Source organism: Pleurodeles waltl, chromosome 6 (assembly GCF_031143425.1).
Source record: "Pleurodeles waltl isolate 20211129_DDA chromosome 6, aPleWal1.hap1.20221129, whole genome shotgun sequence".
Lineage (NCBI taxonomy): Eukaryota > Metazoa > Chordata > Amphibia > Caudata > Salamandridae > Pleurodeles > Pleurodeles waltl.
The window spans coordinates 350,737,343-350,761,388 of NC_090445.1; positions in this window are offsets into that span (position 1 = coordinate 350,737,343).

A 24,046-nucleotide genomic window follows, 5' to 3' on the forward strand; every position below is an offset into this window, starting at 1 on the left:
TCAAAAGGTTAATCAACCTATTCGCGTCCCTCTTGTAAGTTTACTTATTAAGGTCAGATGCACTAACAGCGATGGTAGCAGAGGTGATGTTTAGTCTCCTTAAGAGCCCATCATAGATGTCCAGAGATTGTAACAGAGGTAAAGGTTTGTCTCCCAAAAGAGCTCACCATTGACGTCCGGTACAGAGACGATAGCAGAGACTGATGGTTCGTCTCCCTAAGAGCTTTTTGTAGGTGTTTCCAGAGATGGTGGTAGCCTGATGATTTGGTCCTCTGAGAGTTAATTATTACTGAGATTTGGCTTTTATTTTTCAATGATGCCAACTGGTGAGAAAATGTTTCCCTAAGTCCAGAAATGATTTTCCCAGAATCTCGGAACTTGCTAATGGTTGTTTGAGGATGTTCTCTGCATTCTAGTGTCAGTGTGAATGAAGTAGGTTGCGCTTGCACAGCTTCTGCAAATCTTAGGTGAATTGTGAGGTTTGTGAGGGTTTAGGGAGTTTGTGTACTCCAAATGAAGTTGTAGAAGGAGTGTGCATACCCTGCGGTGTGAGAGTAGGGAAGTCGTCAAACTTCACGTGTGGTGCACTTTGCGCTCAAAAAATTGTCCACGTGGTTGTTGATGTATGGACCCTGCTTGGTCTAAGACTCCGGTGTCTATTGAAAAGTGTATGAGACACTTGGGTTTTATGTTGTAATTTGTCTGGTTTAATAGGTCGATCTGGCATGGTTGACAAGTGTGAGTCAAAGTGAGTGAAAGAAAATTTCGACTGAGATCTGGCAAGTCCTATGTGCACCAGGACAGACCCACTGATCAGTTGAGAGTAAAATTTGCAGATCAAATTTTGCTTGCGAATCTGGGAGACCGAGAAAGAAGAAATAGCTGTAAGTGCAGGAAGAGCCGTCAGTGAAAAATCTGTAAAGTTTCAGAAGCGATTGTGTTATCTTTCCTGTAGTAAACCAGCAGATTTGTTTTTGTTTTTTGATTAGTGCTCGCACTTTTTGCATTATTTTTGTTTGAATTGAAGTTTTGGAGGGCAAGCCGCAAGACTTTGTCAACCGCAGTACGTGTGAGTGTGACGTCTTTGGAGCTGAGCTGGGATAGGTTGGTTAGTGAGCAGGGTCGTGCACTGATTGGCAGCAGTCCGTGAGAGGCAATTGGTTGAGAAAGTAGATGAAGGGAATTCTGGGATTAAAAGTCACTTACTGATTTGATTTTAAATAACAAAAAGATCAAAAAGATGACATTTTTCAAAGCTTTAAAGAGTGCTTTAAGGGGAGATTTGTATATTACAATGAGTATAGGAGAGGCTACACCGCCAGAAGGCACACCAGCTTACATTGTAATAGAGATGAAGGGTGTTGCGCCATGTCTTTGGCTAAAGCAATGGTGCAAAGTGACAGAGAAGGATGGGAACTTAGCATTTCCTACAAATGGGACGTTCGATTTGAGGGTTCTAGAGCATTTAAGGATGGTGCTATATGAATCGCAGCCCCTTCTGAGACCAGCACAGTTTGAGGCATTGGCAATTTGGGAGCTAGTAGCCAGACAGCAACAGCAACAGAAATTCGAGAGGAGGATGAGAAAGGCAGAAAAGACTTTAACAGAGGCTAGGTGGGACCAGTGTCGTATCAGATGTTAGGATCTTCCAATGCTTTCTTAAGATTTGTAAAATACGACACTGGAGAAGAGTCTCCGGACACAACCGGACATGACTTACCGCAGAGGACGCACTTTGAGGGACCACCTTTGCCATAGCTTCCTGCCCACGATCACTAAAGGCAATTGGCTTCCCCCACCACCCCTAGGCTTTTATAGATGCGGACACTGCAATATCTGTGACTATGTACAGGACAAAACTAAACAGTTCATGCATAACACGGATGTTACATATACTATCAAACAGTTCATGAACTGTAACACTAAATACATTGTATATTGTATCATCTGCACATGCAAGAAGATATACGTTGGGAGCACCATTAGACCATTCAAGGAAAGATTACAGGAGCACATCAGGGCAATCAGAAACAACAACACTGATTACCCCCTTGCAGCTCATTTCAACAAGAAACACCCATTACAAGAGAGGCTAAGGCCCGTATTTATACTCTGTTTGCGCCGAATTAGCGTCGTTTTTTTCGACGCAAATTCGGCGCAAAACTAACGCCATATTTATACTTTGGCGTTAGACGCGTCTAGCGCCAAAGTATGGGCAAATAGCTTCATTTTTTTGCGTGAACGCCTTCCTTGCGTTAATGAGATGCAAGGAAGGCGTTCCCGTCTAAAAAAATGACGGCGACGCAAATGCGTCGTATTTATACTCCCGGGCAAAAATCACGCCCGGGAGTTGGTGGGTCAAAAAACCCCGCATTTGCGCCACTATTTAACGCCTGGGTCAGGGTAGGCGTTAAGGGGCCTGTAGGCTCAAAATGAGCCCACAGGTGCCCTCCCCTGCCCCCAGGGACCCCCCCTGCCACCCCTGCCCACCCCAGGAGGACACCCAAGGATGGAGGGACCCACCCCAGGGACATTCAGGTAAGTTCAGGTAAGTATAATTTTTTATATTTTTTTATTTTTTTTGGTGGCATAGGGGGGCCTTATTTGTGCCCCCCTACATGCCACTATGCCCAATGACCATGCCCAGGGGACATAAGTCCCCTGGGCATGGCCATTGGGCAAGGGGGCATGACTCCTGTCTTTACTAAGACAGGAGTCATTTAAATGGCGTCTGGGCGTCGAAAAAAATGGCGCAAATCGGGTTGAGGCGATTTTTTTGCCTCAACCTGACTTGCCCCATTTTAAGACGCCCTAACGCCATTTTCCCCCTACGCCGGCGCTGCCTGGTCTACGTGGTTTTTTTCCACGCACACCAGGCAGCGCCGGTCTGCTAGCGCCGGCTAACGCCATTCCATAAATACGGCGCCCGCATGGCGCTTCAGAATGGCGTTAGACGGCGGTAAATTTTTTGACGCTAAACTGCGTTAGCGCAGTTTAGCGTCAAAAAGTATAAATATGGGCCTAAATGTGCAGACTTTTGGAATCGCCACCCTGGGCGGCTGCCCTAGGGGTGGCAATAAAACTCTTCAGCTAAGGCAATTAGAGAGTAGATGGATTATAAAATTGCGAGCAGTGGAGATGGGTTTAAACTCGGACAAAGACTTACATGTCTTTCTTTAGTATTTTCGGCATCTCCAAATCTGCCCTTACTATCTGCATCACCCTTCCATGTACAGTACTCATGATATTCCAAAACATATGTTATATGCAATGACATCGGATTATCCCCTCCATCCCTCTCGATTTCATGACGCAGTGCACATATGTGTTTTGGCAACTTCTATATGTTCATTGATCTCTGATGTATTGCAAATATAATATTTTTTCTTCATGTATCATCCCAGCATGTACATGGTGGTCAATTACATTATGTTCTAGAGTTTGTTAATTTCTGCATCACCCTTTCATGTACAGCACTTATGATAATTTGAAAACACTTGTTACATGCAATAATATGGGATTGCCCATTCCATCCCTCTCGATTTCTTGATTTAGCATGCAATGTTGTTTCTTGGCCATTTCTATATTGTTTATTGGCCTCTGATGTACTGTAACCACTTTGTCTTCTAGCATAATTCCTGCATTTTATATGGATGCACTTCTCCACACTACTGGTTTATTTCACCATGTACTAGCGTCCGTTAACTTACAAACACACTTACCTATAGACAACCTCATTGTCACATGCTCGTTAATTTTGGTCTCTGTGCTTCCTCCTTTATTAATAACAGATCCCACATGACATTATACTTCATAACAACTCTCCATATTCTTCTTCTTTTCTACTATTTAGTGGGTGTCTCACATATACTTTTCTCTTCTTGTGCTTTACCGCCTTCACTAACATTCCAATATGGCACCCGTTTTCCATCTCAATTTGGCTACAGCTCTAGCTTATTAGTCCCTTCTTTATTTTCACTCAGAATTCGGCCTCAAATAGAGGGAGTCCACCACCGGCGCGCAATTACCATTTGCAGCGCCGTCAACACAACGCGGAGGGAAACGCTTTGAGTCATTTGAGGTATAAGCACATATAAACTGAAAGTGCAGTGCGCTAGTCCGGGTTTTTTATGGGGTTTCTGTGGATTCTTCACATCACCGGCGATGGCCTTAAGCATTTACTTCCATTAACGATCTAGCCCGGCGACTCCAAGGGAGTTTCACGGATGCTATACATCGCCTGCAAAATTGTCCTAAACATTACATATAGTCTACGATACATTGGGTTGTACGCAAACGCCACTCTACTCTACAATGGGTACTCCACTTATCTTGTTTACCGCATTTCGGTCTCGCATTATCTCTGCATCAACCATATATATATATATAATTTTTACTCTGGTGATCTATACATAAACCTTACCGGTTACGATCACCACGTCATTCTTTTCATAATAGCACACTTTAAATAACGATGTTCCTACTAGTCCATGCTATTTTGAAATAACTAATATGAGAGAGTCAACATATATGTCACGAACCGCCCTTACCAGGTTCCTTTGCCCTCTTTCTCACTACACAGGCTTACCACGGTCCTCAAGCCTTCTCTTACTCGACCTCTTTCTCTAAACATAAGACATCAACTTGTCTCTGGTACTTTGGAACATTGAGCTACTTATCTTCATTATAGGTATGTTTTTCGATTATTGGATCAGTCAATCCACCATATCTCTCTTTTCCTGCACATAACACCGATGTTTCCAACGGTGCATGTCTTCCCTTTGGTGGTTCAACATCTAGGACACACGTCTATTTTAACACATGGTTCTTTTTCTACTTTTTAGCATCACCAGAATACTATGGGTGTGTGTGCCATTGTTGTTCCCTCTTCACTTTTCTTGATTGTTTCCCCCAAAAAACATTTTTCATTTCCTGGCTCTGGTTTTTCCTTCTTCACTTCATCTATGACACATCTATTTCAGATCACTTTTATTTTCTCACACTCTTTTGGTGACCTCCAAACCAAATGAATATGGAGAGTAGTAACGCCATCTCTCTATTCGGGCCACACTTTTGTGGCTAACAATCGGGCTTCCCTTCTCTTAATTTAATTAATTGCTTTTTCCTTCGGTAACAAACACATCTTTTCTCATTTAAATTGTTTTCCAGTAGCTGATACTCTATTTCTTTGTGTACATCCACAGCCTTGATAAAGTCTACCCAGACGAAACACGTGTCGGCTGTTGTCTATTTGGGCTGCTGTTCATTTGAAAAGGATCTTTGTTGTCATCTTTTGAATCTGGCTCCAAGATGTCACCTTGGGCCACAGGCCATTGTTTCATCTAAAGACATTACGAGAAATAAACTGGAACATTATAACCTCTTGGGATGTGCCGTGGTTTTCCTTCTTTGCATATCATAACTGTATCCCTTTTTTGGGGTGACAGTTTTCGCACTCTGTGGCTGGGTGCATACCACTTCGAGCACTCCCCCCATCGTTCTACGTCATCATGGACTCTGTAAACAAACAGTAGCTTATATTTGGAAAGTGCGCTCTCTTCTTTACACAGCCACCTTTTTGCTTACAAGATCATTGTTAGACCTCAGTTCATTTGTAGCACTTACACATACTATGGTAGGGTCAAACGTTAGCCAGAGTTTGAAATTGTTGACACCGCAGACCCCGAATGCAGTTGCACAGCAGGTGCCACCAGTCCAAGCCAGTAACAATTTGTTACAAGGTTTGACGGCTAGCAGTTGACTGAATTGTTAGATAAGTTGAATACCCCACAAGGTGCCCCCTAAAGGAGAGAAGTGTTTGAATTATGCTAGGCTAAGCATGGAAGCGGGTAAACTCATCGAGGGAACTATCGGTGTGAACAGGTTAAAATCCTACACAAAGGCAGAGTTGAGATATTTGTGCTCGAAGATTACAAGGAAAGTGAGAAAAGTGCATCAGAAACCAGCAGACCTTGCAGAGAAGAATGGCGTAGAACTAGAGAAAATGAAGCATTTGAAACGAAGTTACAGATTAGATTTTGAGGCTAAAGATTTTTAACACATGAGATCTGCCAGAATAAAGGCACACCTTAAAGAATTGCTTCAAAGTGCCCAGACTTGGGGAGCATTAGATAAGTAGGAAGGCAGATGGGTAGAGAAAAGAGGCAAAAGAAAAAGGGATTCTTTGGAACTGACTGCAAATGTGCAGCAAAGCCAAGATCCAGTCAAAATTTTACCAGTGAGAGAGATTCCAGGGGTGAATTTTATTAATGTCCCTTGGAGCAGAAGTGACATTTTATCATTTACAAATGATTATCCACAATTAGGAGAGAAGCCAGTAGAGTGGTATCAGCAGACAGGTTTGTGAAACTTACAAAGTGCCTGTGGGAGGACTTGAACACGTTACTAGAGATAGTGGTTTCAGCTGATCTGTAGATAGAGTGTAAAAGGAGTGTAGATTGGCCAACAAGCGAACCAGAGAGAGACAAGAATACAAGTGCACCAGCTCCTGAGGTGATGAAATATTACTATAAGGTGAGTTTTTGAAAATTAGAATCTCGCCCAAGAATATTGATTGGCAGAGGATTGACAGGACACCTCAGGAAGCAAAGGAGTCGATACATGCATATTATGAGAGATTGTTAATGGCACTCAAGCATTACAGTGGTACAGAGACAATTGAGGCGAAAGACACAATTCATTTCGTGTTCAGATTTGTGGAAGGGTTGAGACCTGAAATTAGCCAAATGATTAAGAATCATTTGATTTGTTAGCAAGCAAAGCTAATTGATGAAGTGTTACAGTATGCAAAGTACTGCAGTGATGAGATTGAGTTGAAGCAGAGAAAGCTGAAAGAGAAGGCGATGGTGATGCAAATTAAAGCTGTTCAAACAGGAATGCAAGGGAATTTTCCACAACAGTTACTACAGCAACAGTAGGGAAACATGATGTTTCAGCCCCAGATGAGAGGTAGAGGTCGCGGAGGTAATGTGAATCGTGGTCCAGACTTGGGTACTGTAGGGGTTCAGAATGATGTGCAGGAAATGACGAAATTATTGCCACGTCACGTTTGCGGAGCCATTGGACATTGGAAATGGGAGTGTCCGATGATGGTGCAGGAAGGTGTCGTTCAGCAAAGTAATTACATCAATTCGTTCCAGAACATGAGAGGGCAGAGAGTGAGAGGTCCTAATCCACATTTTCAAAATAATAAGAATAAAGAGCAGAATTTTCAACCCATGCAGCAGGTGCAAATGCCACATGTACAAATGACACAGTTGCAGCCAATGCAACAGCAGGTTCCCATGGTACTTAGATCTCAAATTCAAATACCTCAAGCACCAATGGAACAGCAACAGATGATGCTTTCTCAACAGGTCACAGGTCAGAGGCTTAATTAAAGTAATAACACAGTGCACCAATTCCCGTTACACAGAGAGAATGTAATAAATGATTATTGGATGAGCGACAGTTCAGATGAGGAGCCATGTGTGCTTGCAACTTCCTTAGAAGTAGATCAGAGAGGTCCCTATGCAAAGGGAAAGGTTATGGGTCACAGAGTTTCATTCTTGGTTGACACGGGAGCTACATGCTTGTAGGTGTAGCAAATCAGTATTTAATCAACCCAATTATGGAACCAGTTCAGTTAACAATTGGCAACTTTTCAGGGATTGCACAAATTCGTAGTCTGTGATTCAAGTCCGGTATCCCTACTGGGAAGCGACTTGCTGTGTAAAACAAAATATTCGATTACTTGCTCAAATGATGGAATTGAGATTCAGACGAATAGTGATGATGAAGATGACCAAGCCCCAGAGATAGAAGGGGAAACTACAAATGAGTAGAACCCTCTGATTGAATTTTTCCCGATGTTCACAGTAAAGGAAATTAATCCTGATTTGCAGGGAACGGTTAAGGAGAAAGTGTGGGATTTGATAAGAAAAGAAGTAGGTCTGATAAAGGGAGTTGAGCCAGTTAAAGTTACGGTAAAGCCGAATGCAGTTTTTCAACTTTCGCAGTACCACATCCCACAAGACGTCCTTATGAAGGTCGCCCGAATAATTGCAGACTTTGTAAAGAAATAGGATTTGAAGGCGGTATTGAGCAGCCCATGTAATTCCCTGATAAATGTGTTTGTTTCCAATTTCTGGATTGAGTTTATTGTTGGTAAAGAAATCCTCAAGTGTTTTCAGAGTCACCTTCCATATTCAATCAGATCGTGAAAAATAATTTGGAGTCATTGGAATTGCCTTTTTGATCGACTTTGGTACAGTACATTGATGACTTGCCGACTAGACGAAACATTTTACACTGTCTTGTCATGAGCGTGATGCATGTTCTTTGTCTGTCTTGACACAGGCATATTTTACAGCTACTTTGGACCCAGTTGCAGCAGCCTTAGCAGGTTGTTTGTGTGCAGTTGCAGCGGTTGGTCAAAGCCTTACACAGTGTGAAGGCATTGTGATGGGACATCCCCGGAATATAATGGTCCCTCACTCTATTGAGATTCTACGGGGACGAAAACCCAATATTTGACTGGTGCGAGGTTGACCAGATATGAAACGAATATTCTAGGGTCACCAAATGTGTCATTGAAAAGATGTACAGTGCTGAATCCCACAACCTTACAGCCCAATGAAAATGTTGAAATTGAGAAATTGGAAGACGTTGAGACGTTGAGCATGATTGTCTTAAAGTAACTGACTTGTGCACAAAACCAGGACCTGACATTAGAGATACGCGATTGGAGGAAAATGACCAAATTATCTTTGTTGATGGTTCCTGTCTGAGAGACAATGCAGGGACACTGAGAGCAGATTATGTTGTGTGCATAGTTACTGTTGTTTTGGAATCTTCCTGGCTTTGAGGATTGTATTCTGCCCAAGTAGCGGAACTGGTAGCCCTTACTAAAGTGTGCCATGTTTTTGCTCAGCTGAAAATTACAATCTATACGGATAGCCAGTATGGATTTGGAATAGTCCATGATTTTGGCCAGTTGTGGTCACAGAGAGGTTTCATGACCTCTTCTGGTTCACCAGTAAGAAATGGTGAAAGGATTAAAGAACTGTTACATGCTATTTAAATGCCTGAAAAGGATTGCCGTGGTGAAATGCAGTGCACATCTGAAGTCACAGGACTTTGTATCATTGGAAAATGGATATGATGAACAAGTCGCAAGGTTTTGCGCATTGAACTGTATATCGTTCAAAGATAATTGGGAAATGTTACCTGAAGAAGATGAAACATGTCCAAGTTTTGCATTAAAAATAATTGACACCTTTGAGGAATTGAAAATGTTGCCGAATAATGCTGACGGGGGGAAAAACGTTCATGGAACAAAATGAAATGTGTGCAAAGACAAGATGAATTGTGGGTTGAAGAACAGGGTCAATTGGTTTTGCCAAATAGTCTGTTGTCTCAAATGTCTAGGTATTATCATACCCAAACACATGTTGGGACGGATGCCATGATTCGGTTGTTCAGACATGATTGGTTCAACCCAAGGTTTAGACAGGTTGCTGAAGCAGTTTGCCATCGTTGTGGCATTTGGCAACAATTGAACACGGGGAAAGGGACAGTGGTTAATTTGAGCCACATTGAAAGAGCAGAAGGGCAAATCAGCAGAATGCAGATGGATTTTATTGAGATGCCTGTGTGTGGAGGTTTGAGATATGTGTTGTTGATTGTTTGCATTTTTAGTCACTGGATTGAAGCTTACCCTAAACAAAGAAGTGATGGTCTAACAGTAGCGAAACTACTGCTTAGGGAACTGATACTGCATTTCGATTTTCCGATGTCTTTAGAATCAGATAGGGTAAGTCACTTCAACAATGAATTAATTAAATTAGTGTGTGCAGCGTCCCCTTGTAAGCTTACTTATTAAGGTCAGACGCGCTAACACTTGCTGGATGTACCTGGCTGCACTGTTCAACGCCGTGATTGTGGTTGCAATATTGCGCTGCAGCTCCAACACAGCTTTTCAAGTTCCTTTTGTGAATGTCCATGCATCAGTCTCACATGCACTGTCTGACTCATCCTACAAGAGTGCCTAACAGTTGTGACAGGTAAGTTGAAAGCATAGTTACAGAATGTTTTTTTTAAAATTGTAAAGCATTTGATGTAAGACTACACCATTCATGTTTTGAACAAACAACTAATTGAAGGCCTGCGACAGCACTGCAAGAGATGTGCGACAGATGATGCCTTCTTGGTGCCATGAATCCACCCTGGCCTTCACAGATTTTATTAGATGCCATGCCATGGTAAAAGAAACAAGCATTTGCAATGCAATGGATCTCACGTTTGCTTGAGTTACAGCTCCTAGCGTTGTAAACTCCTAATCAGAATTTTCTTGCCACATGAACTGAAAATGAAAAGTAAAACAGTTTCACATAAGTGCGCCGACGGCTGCCATGAGCATGAAAAGGACACACAAAAGGAAACACAAGTTCGCTTGCAGTGAGACGTATCGGCAAAATGGCAATTATCCATGGTACCTGCAAAATTGCAATTATCCATGTAACAGGCAAAATTACAATTATCCATGTAACAGGGTCGATGTCATGCAAAGCGCTTGACTATTGCCCAGCCTTACAACAAAATACTATAACACAAGCATCACAATACCAAACCAACAGCAATGTCACCAGATCCCACCAATTAACACCGCCAAAATGACCACCAATACCACCACTGCTATCAATACCAATGCTTCCACATCTAATACCTCATCACTAACACAATCACTGCTACTATGGTCACCAATATCGGCACAGTTGGACACTACCAATAACACCACCAATGCAGGAATGCCAAGAATATCATTATCACAAGCATCACCAAGCAATGACGAAGCCAATGAGTCTTTTTAAATCTGAAATCAAATGGAAACCTTATGTCTGCATGCGTTTTTGCATGCAATTTCACATTAAGCTCACACCTACTGGCTTTGACAATACTTTTTTAAAATCTATTTTGGAGTTAAGAAGTTCAGCTAGTTGAGTCAGTGTTTCGCTTCATAAGCAATCAAAGCTCAGGACAAACAGTGAACCCACTCCATTGGGATGCCAAAACGTTTTAGCATCCGTTATTAGCAAGGGCCCCTTGGTGGGGAGTTGACCCAAGACGGGGCTGCCACTAGCAGTTTTGCAAGACTTGTTACAGAACAATGATACATAACATAGCAAGCGCTGAAGTTCTATGTTTACACATTAATGGTCCACTTGTGCTGGATTATTTGGTGCTTGGAAAGACTCACCCTGAAAAAGTGGCACCTTACAACTAGAGCTGCCAAGGTTGGAGCTGGGGAAACAGGATCGAGCAACAGTGTTGGCTTAACATCCTGTGATAACTGGGCAAATCTCTTAATCTCCCCATGACTACCAAAAATGAATGCGTCCTTGTGTAATGTAACTGCTGCTCATGTAAAGCAATCCAGTACCTTCGGGTCGGTACACTATAAACAAATGCAACAAAAAAAAAAACATTCACTGAATATAGACTCTGGTGGCTTGCAGTAGTATACAATTGTTCTCCCATGTATTTACATTTAACCGTTTGATAGTGGGTGACATTTCAGTCTCAGGAAGGTTTTTACACCACAATTTATGGAGGCAATATGTGTCAGCAAACTAGGATTTGTTGATATTTAAAAGTAATGTAGGAAACTCGGTGCAGATTCCCTGTCCACTCAATGGAGCAAAAATGACGTGTATGGTGTGAGGCGTGTGCTCCATTGCTTTCTCTATCTACTTCTTGTTGGAAGGGCCTCTCAATATATAAGAAGGGGGAGGGCAGGGCCAGACTCAGCTAAACAATTTTAGCAAAATAATGGGGGGGAGCAGAAGAAACCTCGTAGCTCCCTTGATCCCTGATGTTACCACAGAAAGCTGCATAACAGAAGACTTAACTGCGGATGGTGGACGACTGTACTTTTTAAAATATTTGTGAAAATAGGCAGCAACATGCTAATAACCTTTGACAACACACACTGACAGTTACGGCAGCTAGATAAAGCTGATCACTTTCTCAGTTTTAAAGAATAGTCTACGGGGTTTGCAAGCAGTTTACAAGGGGTAGCAAGCAGCAAAATAGTAGTAGTGAGGGCTACCCCAAATGCCTCCTATAGGAAGTTGGCTCTGTATGTGCTATTTCAAAGTAAGGAATAGCATGCACAGAGTCCAAGGGTTCCTCTTAGAGGTAAGATAGTGGCAAAAAGAGATAATACTAATGCTCTATTTTATGGTAGTGTGGTCGAGCAGTAGGCTTATCAAAGGAGTAGTGTTAAGCATTTGTTGTACATACACACAGGCAATAAATGAGGAACACACACTCAGAGACAAATCCAGCCAATAGGTTTTGTTATAGAAAAATATCTTTTCCTAGTTTATTTTAAGAACCACAGGTTCAAATTCTACATGTAATATCTCATTTGAAAGGTATTGCAGGTAAGTACTTTAGGAACTTTGAATCATTACATTAGCATGTATACTTTTGACATAAAACACAATAAGCTGTTTTAAAAGTGGACACAGTGCAATTTTCACAGTTCCTGGGGGAGGTAAGTTTTTGTTAGTTTTCATAGGTAAGTAAGTCACTTACAGGTTTCAGTTTTTGGTCCAAGGTAGCCCACCGTTTGGGGTTCAGAGCAACCCCAAAGTTACCACACCAGCAGCTCAGGGCCGGTCAGGTGCAGAGGTCAAAGAGGTGCCCAAAACGCATAGGCTGCAATGGAGAGAAGGGGGTGCCCCGGTTCCGGTCTGCCAGCAGGTAAGTACCCGCGTCTTCGGAGGGCAGACCAGGGGGGTTTTGTAGGGCACCAGGGGGGACACGAGTTCACACAAAAAGTACACCCTCAGCGGCACTGGGGCGGCCGGGTGCAGTGTAGAAACAAGGGTCGGGTTTGCAATGTAAATCAATGAGAGATCAAGGGATCACTTCAGCGTCGCAGGCAGGCAAGGGGGGGGCTCCTCGGGGTAGCCACCACCTGGGCAAGGGAGAGGGCCTCCTGGGGGTCACTCCTGCACAGGAGTTCAGTTTCTTTAGGTGCTGGGGGCTGCGGGTGCAGGGTCTTTTCCAGCCGTCGGGAAAGGGAGTTCAGGCAGTCGCGGTCAGGGGAAGCCTCGGGATTCCCTCTGCAGGCGTCGCTGTGGGGGCTCAGGGGGGACAACTTTGGTTACTCACGGACTCGGAGTCGCCGGAGGGTCCTCCCTGAAGTGTTGGTTCTCCACCAGTCGAGTCGGGGTCGTCGGGTGCAGTGTTGCAAGTCTCACGCTTCTTGCGGGGAGTTGCAGGGGTCTTTAAATCTGCCACTTGAAACAAAGTGGCAGTTCTTTTGGAGCAGTGCCACTGTCCTCGGGAGTTTCTTGGTCTCTTGGAAGTAGGGCAGTCCTCTGAGGATTCAGAGGTCGCTGGTCCTGGAGAAAGCGTCGCTGGAGCAGGGTTCTTTAGAAGGCAGGAGACAGGCCGGTAGGTGTCTTCTTTCTTCTTCTGCAGGGGTTTTCAGCTCAGCAGTCTTCTTCTTCGGTAAGTTGCAGGAATCTAAATTCTTAGGTTCAGGGAAGCCCTTAAATTCTAAATTTAAGGGCGTGTTTAGGTCTGGGGGGTTAGTAGCCAATGGCTACTAGCCCTGAGGGTGGGTACACCCTCTTTGTGCCTCCTCCCAAGGGGAGGGGGTCACATCCCTAATCCTATTGGGGGAATCCTCCATCTGCAAGATGGAGGATTTCTAAAAGTTAGAGTCACTTCAGCTCAGGACACCTTAGGGGCTGTCCTGACTGTCCAGTGACTCCTCCTTGTTTTTCTCATTATTTTCTCCGGCCTTGCCGCCAAAAGTGGGGGCCGTGGCCGGAGGGGGCGGGCAACTCCACTAGCTGGAGTGTCCTGCGGTGCTGGCACAAAGGGGTGAGCCTTTGAGGCTCACCGCCAGGTGTGACAGTTCCTGCCTGGGGGAGGTGTTAGCATCTCCACCCAGTGCAGGCTTTGTTACTGGCCTCAGAGTGACAAAGGCACTCTCCCCATGGGGCCAGCAACATGTCTCGGTTGTGGCAGGCTGCTGGAACTAGTCAGCCCACACAGAACAATTGGGTAAACTACCGGGGGCATCTCTAAGATGCTCTCTGTGTGCATTTTTTAATAAATCCAACACTGGCATCAGTGTGAGTTTATTATTCTGAGAAGTTTGATACTAAACTTCCCAGTATTCAGTGTAGCCATTATGGAGCTGTGGAGTTCGTTTTTGACAGACTCCCAGCCCATATACTCTTATGGCTACCCTGCACTTACAATGTCTAAGGTTTTGCTTAGACACTGTAGGGGCATAGTGCTCATGCACATATGCCCTCACCTGTGGTATAGTGCACCCTGCCTTAGGGCTGTAAGGCCTACTAGAGGGGTGACTTACCTATGCCACAGGCAGTGGGAGGTTGGCATGGCACCCTGAGGGGAGTGCCATGTCGACTTATTAATTTTCTCCCCACCAGCACACACAAGCTGGCAAGCAGTGTGTCTGTGCTGAGTGAGGGGTCCCTAGGGTGGCATAAGACATGCTGCAGCCCTTAGAGACCTTCCCTGGCATCAGGGCCCTTGGTACCAGGGGTACCAGTTACAAGGGACTTACCTAGGTGCCAGGGTTGTGCCAATTGTGGAAACAATGGTACATTTTAGGTGAAAGAACACTGGTGCTGGGGCCTGGTTAGCAGGGTCCCAGCACACTTCTCAGTCACGTCAGCATCAGTATCAGGCAAAAAGTGGGGGGTAACTGCAACAGGGAGCCATTTCCTTACACCTCCTCTTTTTTTGCAACATCTTTTTATATGTTTTATATATGCAGCCAATAGTACTTTAAATAGAAATATAGAAGTACATGTACCTTACATACCCGAATATCTGCTTACGTCTGAGAAGTGTTGGTTCTTTCCAATTAAAAGTACTGCACCTCTGCTTAAAAGTGCATGTACTCTCCCTCTCAAATCGCTCACAGTACTGGCCTCAAAAATGGCCCAGTGAGTTAGGTGCTCACATATGTCATCTGCAGTGATCGCCAGGGAACAAGTTCTCTACCTTGAAAGATCATGTCAGCGTTCCATCTTCCTAAAGTGAGTAAAATGAGAACTATTAAGTCAAACGACAGAAACATCACGGACTGCTTTGCAGAAACACTGCACTGATACCAAAAATCAGGGCATATCTGTTGGCACCATTTTTGCCACTTTTTTAACAGGGATTCAAGTAAATTGTAACTGCCACATGACAGCAAGACACTTCGGTGGTCATTTGGACATTGGCGGTGACTGTTAAAGTGGCAGTATTACCACCAACAGGCTGGCGGTAATTACCGCCTAATTATGACCATGGCGGTGATATGTCCCATAGAGAGCCAATGTACCACACCAACCGCCAGGGTGCTCACACCACACACCACGGCAGTAGCTATCAACAGCCAGGCGGAAGTCAAGATACCGCCCATCATATCATGACACAGCAAACTGCCACAATTCCTGAGGCAGTACCAATGCCATCAAAAGCCTGGCAGAAACAGAACACAGAAGACCGAAGACTCACCATCAGAGACACAGAGAAGATCAACTCTGCCATGGAACCGGAACTGCAAGTCATCCCCATGCTCATCTACGCCATGCTCCTCCTGGAACACCAACGCCGCCGAAGACGACAACGGTGAGTACAGATGCCTAGCACACATGGAAGGGAGGGAGGAAAAAGAGAGTGGCACACACATGCACATCACACACCATTCACACACACACCATACACCCAACCAGCTGCAGAGGAAAAACAATGTCACAGGACCCACATCATAATAATGCAAGAACAACAGTTAGGCAGTACTGATATTGTAATTGTATGCCAACAGCCACCATATGTTCCAATGTGATAAAAAATATTTATGAACAGATGACCAGAAAGGGCCAATGGCTAGTCCAAAGTACAAAAGGCCCACATGGCCACAGGGCACAGTCCAAGCCCCAACTTGTTCCTGACAATGCCTGCACAAAACTGTGCATGGGCATCATTTTGGAAGTGGGCAGGCACCTTGGGGGAAGGGGGGGCACCTCAGCTGAAGTGGGGAACTTGCCCACTGGTTCTGGAGGGGGCTCAATCCCCATTTCTCATTGCAGGGGAGTGCAAGATCACAGTCTCTGAGGTGGGGAACTTGCTGACTGGTTCTGGAGGGGGCTCCATGCCCATTTCTCATTGCAGGGGAGTGCAAGGTCACAGTCTCTGATGTCTGAGGTGGGGAACTTGCCCACTGGTTCTGGAGGGGGCTCCATGCCCATTTCACATTGCAGGGGAGTGCAAGGTCACAGTCTCTGAGGTGGGGGACTTGCCCACTGGTTCTGGAGGGGGCTCCATGCCCATTTCTCATTGCAGAGCAGTGCAAGGTCACAGTCTCTTAAGTGGGGAACTTGCCCACTGGTTCGGGAGGGTGCTCCTTGTACAACAGTCCCTGGAGGTGAGGGCTGCGATGTCTCAACTGGAGGTGAGGGCTGCTGTGTCTCAGCTGGAGGTGGGTGCTGCTTTGCCTCTGTTGGTGGAGGTGTCTCCTTGGCAGCCTCTGCTGGAGGTGAGGGCTGCTTTGCCTCAGCTGGAGCTAAAGGCTACTTTGCCTCTGCTGGTGGAGGTTTCTTCTCGGCAGCCTCTGCTGGAGGTGAGGGCTGCTTTGTCTCAGCGGGTTGAGGTGTCTTCTTGGCAGCCTCTGCTGGAGGTGAGGGCTGCTTTGTCTCTGCTGGTAGTAAGGGATGCTGTGTCTCAGCTGGAGGTGAGGGCTTCTTGCCTTGCATTAGTGGTTGAGTGGGAACCTTTCCTTTTATTGGTGGTTGAGTGGGAACCTTTCCTTTCATTTGTGGTTGAGTGGGAACCTTCCCTTTCCTGGCTGGTGGAGTGGGATCCTTCCCCTTCTTGGTTGGTGGAGTGGGATCCTTCCCCTTCTTGGCTGGTGGAGTGGGATCCGTCACTTTCTTGCCTCCACAACTAGATGGTGCCTCCACTGTCCCCGTGGACTGTTTGGTGAGGTGCTTGGCTGAGTCGTTGAAACCCCGCTCTTACGGGCAGGACGGGGGGATGGAGGGCGTGGGAAGAGGTCAAGTTGGGCAAGGAAAAGCTTCTTAGGGATGGTGGGGCGGGATGAGGGAGGAGGGATGGGAGTGGAGGTTGAGGGAGTGGTTGCTGGAGGAGTACATCTGCTGGACTTGGGTGCAGGCGCACGGGCAGTGTGCTGATGTGAGGTGGATGCCTGTTGTGTGTCTGAGTGTGTGCGTTTGTGTCCCTTAGGAGGGGAGACAGACAGGGTGGGAGAGGACACATGGGATGAATGGATGGATGTTGTGGAGGTGTCTGCTAGTGAGGTGTGTGTGCTGCTTGGTGTGGTGATGGTGGTGGTGGCTGTTGAAGCAGTGCATGTAGGTGTGAGTGCGGATGTGATTGTGAGGGAGGAGGAGGGGGGAGACATTGTAGGCAGTGGATGTGGTTGTGTGTGCAACTGTCTGGTGTTTGTGTTAGTGCTTGTGGCCTGATGTGTGCTGCCTGTGTTTGTCTGTGCCACTCTTGTGTGATGTTTTGTGTGCATGCTTGTCTGTATGTGTGCATGGAATGGGTTGGGGTTGAGGAGACTGGGACTGGGAAGTGGTAGTTGGAGGGGGGATGGTAGGAACAGAGACAATGGCTGCCATCAGAGAGGATGCCAGAGCCTGAAACGATCTCTGTTGGGCCACCAATCCACTGTGGATGCCCTCCAGGAATGCATTGCATTGCTGCATCTGGGATGCCAGCCCCTGGATGGCGTTCGCAATGGTTGACTGTCCTACAGAGATGGATCTCAGGAGGTCAATAGCCTCCTCACTCAGGGCAGCAGGGCTCACTGGGGCAGGGTCTGAAGTGCCTGAGGCAAAGGAGATACCCACTCTCCTGTGTGAGCGGGCACAGGCAACTCAGTGAGGGGCTCCTGGGAGGGCGGTGCTGGTAATGGGGGGCAGCTGTACCTGTAGCTGGGGTGGTCCCAGAGGTGTCCATCTGAGGAGGAATCAGCGTCTGTGTTGTCAGCTCCTGTCTTTGGCGTGGTTCTCCCCTCTACCTCCGTCCCACTGGTTCCCTCGGCGTCAGTGGGCTCTGCCTCCTGGGTCCTGTGGGATGCAGCTCCCTCTGTCGCCGGTGCCCCTGCTCCTCCACGAGATGATGCTAATGCACACATGGACAGGATGGCAGAAGAAAAAAGTGGGAGAGAGAGAGAAAGGGAGCACTGGGTAGACTGCAACGCATCCAGAACGGCTCCCCCCGTCTCATCAAGAACACCCCCAAACAGAGCCACACCTCTGTCCTACTGAGAGACCTGCACTGCCTCCCAATAGACAAGAGAATTACATTCAAACTTCTCATGCATGCATCCAAAGCCCTCCACAACGCCGGACCAGAATATCCCAACCAGAGATTCCACTTCTACATGGCCACCAGGCAGCTCCGCTCCGCAGACCTCGCCCTCACCTCTGTCCCACACGTTCAGAACGCCCCAGCCAGAGGAAGTCCTTCTCCCACCACGCCGTCAAGACCTGGAACTCCCTTCCCATCTACCTCAGAAGATCTCCCGCTCTTTCGCAATTCAGAAAAGATCTAAAAACTTGGCTCTTCACCTGATCCCTTCTGTTCTACGACGACCACTCACTTACTGGCCCCCCCAGCGCCTTGAGACCCTAGCGGGTGACTAGCCGTGCTTTACAAATATACTGATTGAGTATACTAATTGATTGAAACACATCATGGTGGGCGGACGCCATGTGCAGAAGCTACACATTTCATACAACACACACTTACTGACACACAGCAGCATTGACACCTACACACTCACAATATGCACATTTTGGCCAGCACACTCACACAACACTGCAACACAACACAAATACACACGGCCACACAGCTCAGGCACAGGAACCCTGAAGGCCACTCAACATTGTCACACACAGCAACAACAACACACCTACAGCACATATACAAATGCAACTCACACACTCACAACCACCATTGGCCAGGAACTGTCCCCACATATAACACACATCCCTATCTCTGTGGCATGGAACACAAACAGCACTACCAGTAAACAACTCTGCAATTGACACCCCAACAAACACCACACAATGCCACAAGACCAACATTGCAATTACACACGCACAACACATAACTGCCTCTTTGGGGACACCAGCACTCTACACATACTCACATACTGCAAACAACACCACATAGAGCAGCAAGCAGGATGAAACACACACAACTACAGGCACACAACCAAAGTCACTCAGGAACAACAGAAAACTAGAAAAGGAATTGAATGACAAAGGTGTGCCCAAAAAACACAACTATTTGGGTTTATTAAGTTATAATGGCAGAAAGTTCAAGGCCATAGGCCAGTCCATCATAAGTGCCTAAATGGCACAGTGTTGAACACCTACTTGTCTTCTGACTGCCAGGTAACCGCCACAGGAAGGGGCATCAATGGAGCAGGCAGGCACCTCAGGGGTTATCTGAGGCAGGGGGTGGAGGGATTGGATTTTGGAGGAGGATGTTTGGGCTTGAGAGGGGAGGCTTCTTCTTTGGATGGGTGGGCTTCTTCTTGGTGGGGGAGGGGTTTGAGTGGTTGCAGAGGGGGCAGAGGAGGTCTTAGAGATGGAAGGGGTGGTCTTGGACAAGACAGAATACATTTTGGGTGTGGTACAGGGGAGAGGACAGGGGTAAGGTCAAGGTTACACAGGAACAACTTCTTGGACACACTGGGATAGACATAAGAAGGGGGATGTGATTTGGAGGGTGGGGGAGTAGTTGTATGACGTGTAGGTGTGGATGTCGTGGTTGCATACTTGTGGGACATATGCTTGTGTGTGGTAGGTGTCTGTTGGATGGGTGAGTGAGGATGGTTATGTGTCTTGGGCTTAGGGGAGGAGGTGCTGGGGGTTGCCGTGGTGGGTGGGTGGCTGTCTGTTGGGGTGGTGACTGCATGTATGGTGGATGTGCTGGATATAGGTGTGTCTGTAGTTGTGGTGCCTGTGGGTGTAGTTATTGGGGTGGATGTCTGAGGGTCTGCTGCGGTGGTGTCTGCAGGTAGGATGGGTGTGGAGGCTGTATCAGTGACTGTTGATGTTGTGTATCTGAAGGGATGATTGACGTTGTGTGTGTGATGCTGGGGGTGGTGGGCGTGTCAAAGGAAGTTGTGACCGTTGCTGTGTTTGTGGTTTGATGTCTGGGTGAGTGCCAGTGTGTCTAGTGGTGCTTTTGTTTGTGTGTGCTACCTTTGCTGTTGAGGTGGATGCATGAAGGTCTGTTTGTGTGCTTTGTATAGGATAGGGCAGGGGGGAATTTTGACTCTGAAAAGGGATTTGGAGGGGAGACGGAAGGTGGGGGTTACTGGCTGCCATCAGTGTGGAAGCCAGAGCCTGAAAAGATCTCTGTGGGTCAGCCATTGCACCATGAATACCTTCCAGAAATGCATTTGTCTGTTGGAGTTGGGTCGCCAGTCCCCTGGATGGCATTCACAGTGGCTGATTGACCCACAGAGATCATCCTCAGAGGTTAATAGCCTCCTTCCTGAGGGCAGCAGGGGTAACAGGGGCTGGGGAAGAGGTGTCTGCAGCAAAGGACACGCCCAGCTCACCCTCTTAGGTGAGTCGGCACAGCCAACTGGGTGGGGAGCAACAGGGAGTGCAGTGATAGAACGGGTGACAGACAAAGATGGTACTGGGGAAGTCCCCGATGGGTCTGTCACTACCAGTGAGTGGACTCTGGAGGAGGAATCCGATTATGGTGGTCTCCCCCTTGGCACTCCCCTTGCCCTCCAGGAAACTGGGTCCACTCTGTGTCAGTTGTATCTTGACTTGAGGTCCTGTGGCCAGATGCTTCCCCACTTGTCTCGGCCTCGTCTCCTTCATCTGCCTGTGCTGATGTTGCAAAAAGAAAGAAATAGGATCATAACAAGTACATGGAAACCCTTCAATCACAACTCCGAGTGACAGACAATACCATCATGTCAATTAGCCCCCAGCTAAGCTTTCAACTAAATGTCTATATCTATTTGTCTACATATGCATGTATGCCATCTGGACTTACCAAAGTTACCCACAAGAATATCAGGATCTCAGAAAACTACAACTGAATAGATGAAGTCTAGCAATCACAAAACGGATACCACAACCAGGTGACCTCGCCATCCTCCAAGCTGCGCCACATGCAAGAGAACGCAGCGACCTTGTAGCCAACAATGGTGTCCCATTGTAAACTACTCTCCCATATGTCACACACAAGCTAATGCACACATCTATTTTGCACTTACATGATTATCAACAATAAGATATGATGCCAATGAAATACAGCTAACACAGATTCAAATCTGCAGTACCCTGGCGTAGGTGACTTGGAAATACCTATGTCACAATGGATCCATTCCAACAATGCACACCTCAATAAGGGACACCTATCTCAACTGAGTCAAGGAGGTAGTAGCAAGGTCACCCGGATAGGTCTCACATGTGGCATTGAAGGGGACAACATTGATGTTAAGTTTAAAATGTCAGGAAAAGACGTCTCCATAATACACACAACAATGATTCTGCAAGCCCTGGGATAGCCAGCACTAATGTCTGACATCCATCACAATGCCACCATGTGAGTGTGTCTGTAGTAAACATCTACTCCTTGCATGTTGGAGAGTCAGAGAACCTGCAATGACTAATAGAAGGACCCTAACATGTTGTCCAGTGTGAAGCCACATCCCTACCCACATCTCAGAAATGGCAAGCCTGGTATCTGTCTGTCAATGAATGTTCAAACCCAAACACATGTGATATCAACATCACTGCAAGTCACTCCATGATGCATGCCTACAGTCAGGGCACAATCCTCAATCCTTACACAGGTGCAGTGCACTATTGAACATGACGCCACATCAAGGGTATAGGGAAACACAGAGTTGTTCCATAATCTTGGCATACCTGCCATGTCCCATAGTGTAACTGTAGTCCTACATGCCAAATGACATACTGTGATGCATGAAGGTATCAGTCAGACAATAAACAAAGGTGGCACACTTCTGTCTGTGGCACACCATAAAATGGACCAGCTTTGAATTTGTTCTATTCTATAAACAGTTTTCCCTGCATATATATATATATAATATATCGTTTGTAGGAGCGTCACTTTGTAGACAGCATTTGAAAAAGGAAATGTCCGAAAAGCGTCATGCTTGGCAATTGGAATAAAATAATGAAACCAAACCCGGAGAGTGCTCCTTGGTTTTTTTGAAGAGAGCAATTTGTTCTGTATATTTTATGTGCACGCCATTTACACAAAGGAGGCACCCGTTGTAATAGAGTTAGGCAGTTTAAGTGGTGTTTGGAGGACTACTGACATATACTGCCAGAACCGCCATAGGCTGGGAAGCACTATTTATCTGCCACCGATTGGGACGTGACTGAATGGAAGGGCCTAAATCACCAGATGAGTGCCCTCAGGTAACTGGGAGCTTCCTTTCTGCAGTATACGGAGATGAAAGGGAGGTGAAATAAGAGAATCTTTTGTTATGACATGACACTCTCAAACAAAGGGAACATTGGAAAATTGGTGAACAATGAGCGCAGCATATGCAAAGACTCTCTATGATTGAAATAATGGCTACTTTAGTCACAATATTAAAATGAAAGTAGCATACTATTATGGTGGCGCTCGAATCAAACAGAAATGTGGAGAGACTGAAGTCCGTTCTCTTTGGTGACTAAATAACTAATTGGAGTAAACTATTTATGGATGTGTGTTATTACTTTGTAGGAGCATCACATTGTAGCCAGCATTTGAAAAGGGAAATGTCTGAAACGTGCCATGCTTGGCGATTGGAATAAGATAATGAAACCAAACCCTGAGAGTGCTCCTTGGTTTCTTTGAGGAGAGCCATTTGTTCTGTATATTTTACATGCACACCACTTGCATGAAGGAGGCACTTGTCGTAATAGAGTTCGGCAGTTTAAGTGGTGTTTGGAGGAATATATATATATATATATGTGTGAATACATACAATATTCCATCAACATGGGTAAAACATGCAGGCCTTTAACCATGTAAGGCATGTCACATCTATGCTGGGCACAAACTTATCACAGACTGCAGTGATGCACCAGCATCAATCACACACTGAAGATCACTTGCTTCTGGTTGGCAGATATCCGCATACACATATGCCTGAACACATAGCAAAGGACAGTGATCCCTCACCCACTTACCTATTCAGGGGAAGTGATCTGTGGGTCAGAAATCACTCCCACCACAACTACAAATAGAATGTGATTGATTAGTGCACACAGCCATTTGTGGTCCCTGCCGAGAACGTGGCTTGAGGATTCCCCCCAGGTTTGTACCAGGTACCAGGTTCAAAAAGCAAGCTAGCCCGGTTTTATACACCTGACATTTCAACACAAACAATCTCCCATCTCAGCCCTCATTGTCATTGAGAGCAGTCGGTACCCCACTAATTCACCTGACAATGGAACTGGCAGGAATTTGCTGTCTACTCCCCACTTGTGGCTGCTGTGCTGCCCTTAAAAGCCCATTCAGCTCTGGTTTGGCCACCACCAGAATGCGGGTCATTAGGGAGGTCAAGGTCCGATGGGCACTCCGTCCATGTTGGGTCTTCCCGATCTTCTGGCCCCAGAATCTCAGGTCCTTCCACCTCTTCCGACAGTGGGCGCCCCACCAGCTGTGGATCCCCAGAGTTCGCACCTCCTTGGCGATGGCTCTCCAAGTCCCCTTCTTCTGATGAGCGTTAACCTGCATGGGTGCAAAAGACAAGGCAAGAAATCATGTAAAAAATGCCCCATCCAAAATGGCACAGTCATATACATGTCTGTACACTAAGCTTAGAACATCATGTAATGCCCAAACTGGCCCGGTGTGGCACATACAAGCCACTGAGTACAGGGAGATGACTACAAACACTTCCTAATCAGCAGACCAACCCACCAGCCTGCTCAGGCCCTTCACTGACCAGGTAGGGCAACTGACATCT